The sequence below is a fragment of the Sphaerodactylus townsendi genome, linkage group LG09 (assembly GCF_021028975.2).
Source record: "Sphaerodactylus townsendi isolate TG3544 linkage group LG09, MPM_Stown_v2.3, whole genome shotgun sequence".
Lineage (NCBI taxonomy): Eukaryota > Metazoa > Chordata > Lepidosauria > Squamata > Sphaerodactylidae > Sphaerodactylus > Sphaerodactylus townsendi.
The window spans coordinates 40,399,563-40,411,725 of record NC_059433.1 but is presented as its reverse complement, the minus strand read 5'-3'; the positions used below and the strand labels follow the sequence as shown (position 1 = coordinate 40,411,725).

The 12,163-nt window shown below is 43.4% G+C and overlaps 1 protein-coding gene across 1 annotated transcript in view; it reads left to right on the top strand.

The window, feature by feature from the left end:
• Positions 1–12,163, top strand: part of GNAL (G protein subunit alpha L) — a 156,336-nt gene that overhangs the window by 40,237 nt on the left and 103,936 nt on the right. The gene's annotated exons all lie outside the window — the stretch shown is intronic.

Below are 12,163 nucleotides of genomic sequence, written 5' to 3'. Positions count from 1 at the left end.
GTCTATTAGGTCATCTAATTGAAAAGAAACTACTTTGTTATCCTCTCTAGTAATTGTTTGTGCCAGAGCCAAAGCCTTCAACTGTCCTGTAATGCAAAGTGTGTAACTGCATGACTGTAGTTACTTAGGCCTGGTTTCATTTTTCTGATGCTTGTGTGGCTTCTTGATAGCGTTATTAACATATGTTCAATGTAATGTATATGGCTGGTTCCTGGAGATTCTTCTATTTCTCTCCAGCTAGTCTTTATATATTGGTGGCAGCATTGCAGCACTGCCGAATAACGGTACAATCTCCCATGTTCTAAAAGAAATAAAGAAAGTGCATGTTTTCTTTGTGCCATTGCAATGTGCAGGGGGGTTATGGTTTTTCAAATATTGATGTCCTGTGCTACAGCAAAATTCTAATCATGGTGCATATTTTATTCTTTACAGTGCCAGTAAGTTTTTTGATGTGTGAGTGTTTTCACCCCAATAAGAGATGGTTGTTTTCTGTAGCAATATTCTACAAAAATTTGCACTTCAGTTTTAATAATTACATTGGTCTTAGAAAAAAATATATATTTGGGTTATTACCTTATCTGATAATGATTGTGATTGTTGAAATGTGTAACTATTTGAATAGCCAATGTTGAACTGGAGTTGGCTAACTGGAATAGGCTTTATATCTAAACCATAAATGTCAGCGCCAATTCCTGCCTCAACTTCTTCTGAAATCCAGCATGCCCAGACTGGACAGTCTGGGCATGCTGGATTTCAGAAGAAGTTGAGGCAGGAATTGCCTGTTGCCTCCAGCAGCTCTAACTGCTTTAAACAGATATTTGAAGAAGCAACTTATGTTTTAAATAAACACAGTTTTTTACAAACTACTAGCCATTATTTATTAAATACTAGCATGCCCGGCCACGCGTTGCTGTGTCTGTGTCTGGTGAAGTGAAAAAGGAAGAAAAGGGGAAGCGAACGGTTCGAACATGTGTCATTGCACAATGATTGCAAGGGAGGGGAGAGGCAAGGGGCCCCTCGCTCCCCTCCCTCTCTCCCGTTCCCTTGCATGGCATTGCAGGTCCCTCCCTAATGTTCCCCTTCTTCTGCTAGGATGGGTGGGCCATGTCCCGGTGGGCTGGTCCTGTCTCTTTCACTCCCTTCCCTTGCAGGCGAATTATCTATTTTTATTTATTTATTTATTTATTATTCTACTTTTATACCTCCCTCCCCCGAAGGGCTCAGGGCGGTTTACAACAGTGATAAGACAATAAATATTAAAACAATTTAAAAGCAGCATCCAATTTCTGTATCAATTAAAATAAAGATGGCGTCCCACTATTAAAACTCCTACAAAGGGAACAGCGGGTTGTAGCTGTTTCCGGACACCCCTATCAGCGGCTGGACTCTCCAAAAGCCTGGCGGAATAACTCAGTCTTACAGGCCCTGCGGAATTCATTAAGGTCCCGCAGGGCCCGGACAGTTGGTGGGAGAGCATTCCACCAGGCAGGGGCCAGGGCCGTAAATGCCCTGGCCCTAGTGGAGGCCAGCCGCATCATAGAGGGGGCAGGGATCACAAGCAGATTGGCCTCTGCCGAACACAGAGACCGACGTGGGACATATGGGGCCAGATGGTCTCTTAGGTACGAAGGTCCCAGACCGCGTAGGGCCTTAAAGGTTAACACCAACACCTTGAAGACAATCCGGAACTCAACTGGGAGCCAGTGCAAGCGATGCAACACAGGCATGATGTGATCTCTAAAGGCACCTCCCGTGAGCAGACGTGCCGCTGCATGCTGGACCAGTTTCAATTTCCGGATCAGCCGCTGGGAGGCATGAGCTATGTTGTGTTCAAATTTCAGAGCGTTTGGTCTAGCAAACCCCTGGACCCTCCCTCACCTTTCCCTTCCTCCGCTAGGGTGGGTGGGCCATGTGCAGATAGCCCGCCCTATCCTTTTCACTCCATAAGGCAGTGGTTTTCAAGGAAGGCTTGGTTGGTTCCCTTGTATCAGAGGGTGTTGCTTTGACGGCCAGCAGATGGCGCTGTTGCGGAACAGAACTGTGGTTCCAACTGTCACAAGTGTGGCATGTACACAATAACTGGCACAGTTGTGACATGTACACAACAGGAGGTGTGGAAACAGCATGAAAACCTGGCCGCACATGAATGCGACGTTGTGTGAAAATTTCAAAGCAATCGGTCCAGTAGTTTGGGAGATTACCTGTCATCAACAAAAACACTGTTAGCTTTTTATATATATAGATATATTTTACAACATATGCCAAACTCTAAATAAACCTCTAGTTAAATGAAAATTGTTTCTGTGTAAGCATGAGGCTGTCACCAGTATTTCCCTAGCTGCCTTTGGACTTGGATTCCAACCTTTATCTTAGCCAAATTGCAGATATTCATGTAATAGCTGGTTTTTCTGGATGATATAGCTTTGCTTTCTATAATGCTAATTGTTCCTTGATATTTTAAATTAAAATTTATTTCTACAATGGCAGCTTCTTTAAAAGAAATCACTGATTCTTTTTCTGAAGGACTTTTTTAAATGAGACTTGACATTTCCTCTTTAATAGTTTTGGCTAGGTAGAACTATAAGTTCCACATGAGGAATGTTTCTGTGTTTCTGGGAAATACCTTATCTTGTCCTGTACTGTGAGAGCTGAAGTTTGTTACTAGGATGATTAGTCTGAATACCAGCAATTAAAACTTGCATTGGCACAATGCGAAGATTAACTTTTCCTTAGTAGCACTTTAAAAATTGAGAGAAATTTATGCAAATGTTTACCTTGTGTGATTATTATTTTTTACAACTGACCTTTTAAAAACATGTTTAATATTTTAATTATGGTATTGTATGTGCTGTCTTTATTTTTTGTTATGGCATATTTCCCTTGACAGTACAGGTCTGTATTCTGAAATCATGTATTCACCTGGAATCTCAGACTTTGATGGGTTGTGATAAACCAGATTCTTAAGGTATCATACCTTCTAGCTCCACTCTGTAAAACTAAAATGGTCTTCTCCAGTGGGCTGTGAAAGTCATGCTCAATAAACGTGTTGGGCTTTAAAAGATGCTACAGAACTCTTAGTGTGTTGCGGCATGATGCAACCAGACATTGCAAGTCTTTTTCCTCTTCATTGGTCCATTCAGTGCAACAGTGAAAATGTGCCAATTTGATCTTTCATCTCAGTGCTTTGTTTTCCTGCAAGGAAAGACAACCTAAGTTCACATTAAATAATCAACCACAAATGTTATTTAAAGATTCTTGTTTCATTGCTTGTTTTTGTAATATTGATCAACTTTCATTCCTTTCACAAGCAAAACATATTAAAACTGTTATGAACACATAAGAAAACTGAACTTGGTTCTAACTGTGTTAATAACATTTGAAAACAATATCAAAGCAAGAGGCAAGATAAATACTGAAGCTTAAGAAGTAACAGCCGGAAGAACTAAAATATATATAGAAAGAGATAAGCTGGAGAGAGGAGTAAATGCAATGTTGGAAAAGCTACCCTAGAACAGAAAAGAGAGTGAAGAGTAGGAGAAACAGTTTTTAGAAGGAAACAGAAAACAGAAGGAGCCTTAAGATGAGCACAGGCACAAAAGGGAAATGCCCCTGATTATCTCTTTTAGAACCCTGCCAATTGCAGAGCTAGATTCATAGTTCATTTATGTTGTCTTCTGTACATGCACTGATGATTCTTGAATCTTTTAGTCATAGAAATTTGGTCTGACTATTGAGATGATATTGTTTTATTTACAAGGGAGTAATTAAGATGTAATAGATTAACCCTTTTTTTAAATAGCTGATTTCCAGAAACTTGCTAATTACACAATAGGTTTTAGGAATATGCTACAATTTCTTTTGGAATGCTGCTTTCTTAAGTATGGAGCATTTGCATGTTTATATATTTTACAATTATTCTGTGATATTCTGCTCCTTTATATAATTGATTTGATGATAAGAAAACAAACATGATATATCATATTTGTTATGTATTTATTTCTTCTAGTCTGTCTAGATAACCTGGTGTAGCGGTTAAAAGTAGTGGACTCTAGCCAGGAAAACAAGGTTTGATTCCCTACTCCTCCATATGATTGTAGGACTTTTATCTGGAGAACCAGGTTTCATTCCCCACTCTTCCACATGAAGGTTCTTGGATAACCTAGGGCCAGTCACAGTTATCTCAGAACTCTGTCAGCTCCACCAACATCACAAGGTCTCTGTTGTGGGAAATGGTAGGGAGATGATTATAAGTTGCTGTGAGATTTCTTAAGATAGGGAAAAGAGGGATATAAAAACTACCTCTTTTTCTAGCCTATCCAGGATGTAAAAAGCAATGCAATTGCCAGTCCAAGGTAGGGGGGGGGGAGGGGGGAGAAGAGAGTCCATGGGAATAATGACTCAAGATATTCCATTAAGTGGTAAAATAACTGGTCACAGCTTGTTTATTGGTTATAAGGAGCAAGGAGCACAGCATAGAGAATGGATCCTGTAGTCGGGCAACGTGCCCCATGTGCAAGTCCAGCTAAAACACAGTCTAGCTAAAACACAGCTGGAGTCTAGCTAAAACACAGCAGAGACAGATCAGGACAGGAGGCAGAATGGTGGGACCTGGTGCCTCAGAGGAGAGGCTGCTCCTTGGGAAGGGATTCCAACCGCTGTGCATCTGAGGATAATTGTTTGTCCTCTCCAGTCCAGGAGTGGAAGCACTGGGCAAAGTGCCATTGGACGACCCAAAGTCATATCTCCCATGCCGAATCAACAAGTGGCTCATTATTGGGTAAGTCATCCTCCAATGAACACACTGCACAAGCTAGGGACAATTACTGGCAGGCAGGGGAGGCCAACCTGGAGTTGCTACCCTGGCAGCGTAGACACAGAAGGACTAGGTTTGGCAGCAGCACTAAAGGAAGAGGGGCTGAGCGGGCGCAGGACACTCCCTTCCCAGTGGGATGATCTGCAGTGATTCCACTGGCACCCACCATCTGCATAAACAGTGGGTGTTGGAAGGTTATTACGTTGAAATATTTCCACTGTGCTTTGGCTGGACTTGTTTTATAGGTTATGACATAAGGAGCAAGGAACACGGCATAGAGAACCTGGGGGACAGTCCCTACCCAGAGGCACCAGGTTCTGCCATCCTGCCTTCTGGGCTGCTTCTGGGCTGCCCGTGCCTAGCTGACCCATGCACTCCAACAACTGTAATGTCCTAGAAATTCCCTAGAATTATTCAAAAAGATGAAGGAAAACAAAATTGAAAAATGACAGCCTTAGTGGGTAGATACAAGATTAACCGAATAAAAGGTTGAAAACCAAATCTCAGAGCAAACAGGAAAAATCAGTTGAAACGAATAAATGATTAACACTTTTATTGACAGATAAACTGAAGCTCAAGAGGGTGTAAGAAAACAGAATTAGATTTTGGATACAGAAGTCACAGCAGATATGTACTGAGACCTGGATACACAAGGACTTATATTCAGAGAAACATTACCTTCTGGTACAGTGAAATTCTGTGGCTCAGGAGCCACATGTGACTCTTTAATTACCACCCGTGGGTCTTCTGGGAGTAACCTTGGTCATCTTGCTCAGACCTGAGTTGCAGACTTCATGCAAAGGAAAGCAAAATAAGTAAAAGATATACAGGCTTCCCATTGCAGCAGTTTGCTGTGAGACAGCCAGCAGTGCTCGTTTTGAGTCTGTTTTCAAAACACTCATGACCCAACTTGAGTAGTAGGAAATGCCCTTGACTTGTTGCTAGGTTGTTGCTTAGTGGCTGCTTCTAGGCATATCTGGAGAGGGAACAGAGGGGGGTAATGCCCCAGGCACCACTTGTGAGGCTCATGTGGCTGCCCTCCCCCTCCCCCATGCCCCACCCACTATGCCTGCTTGCCGAGCCCACTCGATGCCCACCCACTTGCTGCTCACCCAGCCTGCCCACCACACCCATCAATTTGGGGGGGCAGGGGGCGCTATTTTAGAACTTGCCCCAGGCACCATTTTTTGAAGGTGCAACTGCAGCCACATCATTCCAGGCTTTAGTTTCTGTGAGTAAAAGGCAGTGGGAGGGGACAGGGCCCTTTCCAGACCTATTTTGGCTTTTGAGGGAGGACTCACTGGGGTTAATCCTAGGGTTGCAAGCTCCAGGTTGGAAAATGTTTTGGGGATTTTGTGGTATATTCTGAGGGGGGAAGGGTTTGGGGGGGGGGGGCGGGGGGAAGAGACCTCGGCAGGATCTAATGCCATAGAATCCTCCCTCCAAAGCAGCAGTAGCAGAGCCTAGATAGACAAGCTGTTCCATTTGAAGAAGAGTTGGCTTTTATACCCTGCTTTTTTCTCTGCCCTTAAGGAGTCTCAAAGCAGCTTACAGTCACCTTCCCTTCCGCTCCCCAAAAGAAGACACCTTCAGAACTGTAACTAGCCTAAGGTCTTCATGTGTAGGAGCAGGGAATCAAACCCAGTTCTCCAGATTAGAGTCCACCACTGTTAATCACTATACCAGTGGTGGCGAACCTATGCCCCCCCACACACACATCTAGTCTGGCCTGGGCTGCTGGGCTCGATTATTAGCATTAAACCTAAGACCCAGTTTTGGGGAAGCAGTGTAGGTAACCCTGTTAAGCGTTGTTAAACGCCAGTGATTTTCATGTGAAGAACTAAAGCATGATCCTTTACCTGGGAGTAAGCTTGGTTGCTGGCAATGGGGCTTGCTTCTGAGTAAACCCTCCTAGGATCGTGATTCACCCGTTGGAAGAGTTGCACGGTTGCTTCAAAGCAAAGCCACCGACTACCACCAAGCTTACTCCTGAGTAACACACGCCTCGGAGCCAACCGTTTTTCCTAAACTAAAACCTCAGTATTCAGGTTACATTGCCATGTTGGCACTTTGCGATAAATAAGTGGGTTTTGGGTTGCAATTTGGGCAATTGGTCTCAAAAAGGTTCGCCATCACTGCACTATACTATAGTGTCTCCCTATTAGAGTGGTTCTCAGTGCCATGGAATAATTAGGTCAACTAATGGAAAATGGTTTCAGGATCAGATGATATCATTTGAAGTCTTCTTCCTCAGCCTTACAGTTCTATGTGGTACAACTGGATGCAGAGCAGGCAGTCTCCAACCAGGGCTATGGTGGCCTCTCCAAGAGTTCCTTCTAAGGACCTCAAAGGATCAGTGACAAGGTCAAAGACAGTATCAGCCTTTTTGAAGCTGAAGTTAGATCTGGCTCTGACCTTTCAAACTTAATAGAAGCAGCAACAGAAGAGCCAGGAAATGGGTGTTGTTCAGTGACTCACAGGAAGACTAGTGGGTTGAACAGCTGCATCCTTTTAATATTAAAGTGAGATATGGCCCTGCTCTCTCAGTCAGATGGATAGAACCAATGTTACTGATGCTAACACTGGTATTTATGATCATGCAACTACCTAAATGGGTAAGGTATCAGACCACTGGTATTCCATTATTTACAGCCCTGTCATTTTAAAGGTGACATGAGTCTATATGGAATAAAGGTAAAGATTGTCCCCTGTGCAAACCGTGGGTCATTACTGACCCATTACTGAGCATCGGGTGACATCATGACTTTTACTGGGCAGACTTTCTTCACAATAATGAAAGCCAGCAACTTGAACAACAAGCAGAGAATCTATGAGGTCTCAGAGACTTGGTTCTCCTCCCCATGCTATTTCTGCTGTCTCTCCTCCATTCCCCTTTGCAGCTGCCACAGCCTCACCCTTTCCCCTTCTTCCTTCTCTTCTACTTACCCACCTACCTACCGTTTACTGCCCTCCCTCTGTGCTCAGATCACTAGCTAGCTAGCTGTCAGCCATCGCTCTTTGGTTTCCACTCAGCCCCTGCAGACTCTCCCCTTTTCTTCCTTCCTGCTTCCTTCCTTCCTACTTACTCTTTTCAATTTCCCAATCTGCTTCACTCCAGTCCTTCCTACCCCCCCGCCCCCGCCCCCGCCCCCGCCCCATTTATCCGTGCCCTGCTCCTTTCCCACTTTTTAGCCTCCATTTCCTCTTCTTTTTACCCATTTTTCTTTCCTCCTTCCCCCTAATCTACCTTTACTCTCACCCCTCTGCTCTGGGGTAATTTCAGGATATCTCACAATATTTCACAAGAGATAATTACATGAGATCTCAGCTTTGACAAACTTTTTTTTTTCACTTTCCCGTGCTCTGTTTAAAGATTCTTTTGTAAACCCGGCTGTTCCCCGGGTTTGCAGAAATATCTCCCCTGTCTGTGCATGGCCCTATTGTGCATATTTTTTGATCAGATTTTTGCAGCCATGCTAAGAATTAAATGTATTTGTTTATGCTTGTGACAGATGTAAGAGTAAAAACAGCCCAGCAACACGGGAGCCAATGAGATCAGAGCTCTAACAAACCAATTAAAGATGGGCACTGAGAAGCAGTCAATTATGGCAGCTGATAAGTGTGTGCTGGGAGCTGGAGAGAAGAATTAGTTGGAGGAGCTAGTCTCTAGCAGTACAGATGGATGCAGACAGTGGTGGGATTCAAATAATTTAACAACCGGTTCCAATGGTGGAATTCAAATAATTCAACAACTGGTTGCTTACCAGCACCATTTTAACAACCGGTTCTGCCGAAGTGGTGCGAACCTGCTGAATCCCACCACTGGATACAGACCAGTGCATAAAGGGGGAAAAAGAGTTTTCATTAAATCCTCTTACACCGTCTGGGCAACTGAGTGTGAAGTGTTACTGAATTGTAGTAGGTATGGCTGTTTGTAACCCTGTGTCCAATATAATAATTCTGCTTAAGCCTGCCAGGAAAATAGAGTTGCAAACCTACAGATGGAGGCTGAAGTTCTTCCAGAATTACAGTTGATGGCTTGAGTACAAAGATCTCTTCTGGAGGAAATGGCAGCTTTAAAGAGGGGTCTCTACAGCAACACATGCCGGTTAAACTCACTCCCCAAACTCTGTCCTTTACAGGGCCCCCCCCCCCCCGCCCACATATCCAGAATTTCCTAAGGTGAAGTTGGCAGCCCCACAGGAAGAGGTTTCTTACATGTGCAGTTTTAAAAATGTCAGTCTTGTGGTACCCGTTGAGCTTGAGTTGCATTAAATAAATGTTACTATTGTTATCCTTGAAAGAAAATCATCTTGTGTCTCTGTGGAGTTTGCCTCAAGCCTCTTGTCTCTCTGTGAAGTTTTCCCCATCAGCAACAGCTTGGGTGAGTGTTATGTCCAAGCCAATTTCTATCCCAGAAAAACATTCACACTGGTGTACTAAGAACATGAGAACATAAGAAAGAGCCTGCTGGATCAGACCAGAGTCCATCTAGTCCAGCACTCTGCTACTCGCAGTGGCCCACCAGATACCTTTGGGAGCTCACTTGCAGGATGTGAACGCAATGGCCTTCTGCTGTTGCTACTCCCGAGCACCTGGTCAAGAAGTAGAGAACAGGAAAGTGAAAATCTGGGGTAGAATCTTGTGAGTTGTTGAAGCACTCACACCAGGAACATTTCAGTGGTTTGCTCAAGTATGAAATCAGAAAAGTTTATGGGAAAATGGGAGATGGTTTTTAGCTTATGCTATTTCTGGGGAGGGTTAAAATTGGATCTTGTCTAAGATAACCTGTTTGCCAATATCTTCTGATTTAAGTAGCAGTGACATCTGACTCCCTGTCGGGTAGGTCAAGTCTGTGGCAGTGTGCAAGATAATTGTTGGCATAGTAGAACTGGACATGCTGATTATGCATTTGAACTTTGTTTCATGATGAGACCTTTTTAGCATAACTGGTTGAGATATAGCTAAAGTGATTGTGCTCATACTCTTTCTCACAAAAAGATGTTAGATTATATATTCCTCCACCACAGAACTCAATATGCCAGACTTTCTTTGTTGTAGAAAGCTCTGCTTGGGTCTTAGAGCTACCTAGTTCTGCTCCCCCCATCCATTTGGAAGTTTGGTGATAGTCATTCAATGAACTATAAATACTCTAGTATCAAAGCATCACGTTCAATAATGTGCAAAAGCAAAGCACAAAAATAAATGATAATTCTTATATTTGTTCAGGACTATATTCTAATGTGGAAGCATACAATTTTTTCAACTGCTGCACCTCAACTGACCATATTAGCATTTTATCTGAGACAAACTATAGTCACAGCCAATCCTACTTACTGTGTCATGACACTTCTTTTCCACAGCTGTGGCAGCCTGCATAGCAGACATATCAAATGAATATTGATGGATTTGCAACTTCAAATAGGAAACCAAGCGGTCCTACTGTTTCTATCTATATGCCCTTTTCCACACTCTGCATCCCAACCCCATTAGGAACTTTAAAGAAATTCTAACTGGTGGTAGCGAAGTTGTTAGGTGTGGATGCTGGTACTTCCCAATAGGATTTTTCAGGTAGCCAGACTTAGGCTGATTCCACATGGGCCAAAAACAGCAGTGTGAAAATGGTGTGAAAATGGTTTTAAATGGTTTAAAATGGTGTAAAAGGGTTTATACTGTTTTCACACCATTTTCACACTGCTGTTTTGGCCCGTGTGGAATCAGCCTTTAAAAAAAATTTCTGCTTCTTGCATTGCTGGAAACCCATTGGAGGCAGCGTGGATATTCTGCCAGTACTGTCCCCTGCCACTACTTTACTATCATCCCCCCCCCCCTTTGGATTGGGCTGTTAGCATATACTATGTGCAGTAATATACTCTTTAGAACATGATCCAATAATCTGTGGTTGTGTTTGGTTAGTAGTGTCTGAGCGCCATGATTTTTATACAAAGTGTGGTTTTTAATATGTGTCTATATGATCTTGCTTGAACTGAAATGTGTGCTGCTTCCGCAACTCCACTAGGGTTGCCAACTCTGATTTGGGAAATTCCTGGGGATTTGGAGGCAGAGCCTGCGGAGAACAGCATTTGGGGAGGGAGGGGAGCTCCAGGGGCTGAGTGAGGGGAAACTGCACCCAGGGCACGTGTGCGCCCTGTGCCCCTGCCGCCGCAGCGCCCGCCCCCAAAAACGCCTCCCCAAACCCCCCCGGTACGCCCCCACTGCGACTTGGCCATGCCCCCACTGCGGCACCGCCTGGGGCATCACCCACCGCCCTGTTGGCACTGCATCAACGGGGAGCTCAGCAGGGATGCAGCTCCATAAAGTCCAGCCTCTGAAGCTGCTGCTGCTTCTTTGTAGTTTTTACATTATTGGAAATTCTGGGGAAACTCCAGACTCCATCTGGAGGTGGAAATCCTTAGCTGCAAGAATGGATATATTTTGGGTAGTATAGAATCATTCTTGATTAGGTTAGACTTTTGAGTAGAGGTCAAGGTGAAAGGAGCACAGGATTTTGCTCAGTCAAAAGTTATTCCAGTACTGGTTGATGAGAGTATCTATTGGAAAATATGCTTGCTCTTTGATTATACAGGTATTGGTTTAGAGCTAAAAGCTACTCAAAGGTGAATGGAATGGAATGAAGCATATCACTGTTAAATGTATTTTTGTGTGGCAGATTAATTCTTCAGTAATCTGGGTCAGGCAGTTTGTAAATTGCATGGTTTCCTAAAACGTTGGGCTTTGTTCATATGCTTAATTTATTTACTTTATTCATTCCCCAGCTTTCTCCCCAGTAGGGATTACATCATTATCCACTCCTCCATTTTAGCCTCCCAACAACCCAGTGAGGTAGGCTAGGCTGAAAATGTGTGCCTGTTCCATGGCAGAGTGGGGATCTGGATCTAGTCTAGCACTCTAACCACTATACCATGCTGGCTTTCAGTGCTGAAAATACTCTTTTCCTGAAGCATGGGTTGTTGAAATCACTGCCATTATCTCCTGCGAAAAAAAAAAGGGAGAGAGAAAATTGAGATTTCCAGCTTTATTTATTTATTTTATTATTGAGTTTTATATAACGCCCTACCCCCGAAGGGCTCTGGGTGGTGAACAACATAAATATATAACATATACAATTAAAAGCCCATTAAAATAAATACAGCGGCCAATATAATAAAACGGCGTCAGCAATAAAACCCTTATTTAAAAACCGTCCCAAGGGGGGGGGGGGAGGTCCCATAGATGGTAAGGGACCCCAAACACAGGAGAATAGAGTTCATTTCTGATCTGATCTAGGGAGAAATCCACAAATTGTTTTTAACTATAGATTTGAAAAATGATATTGATAGAATTAATGTA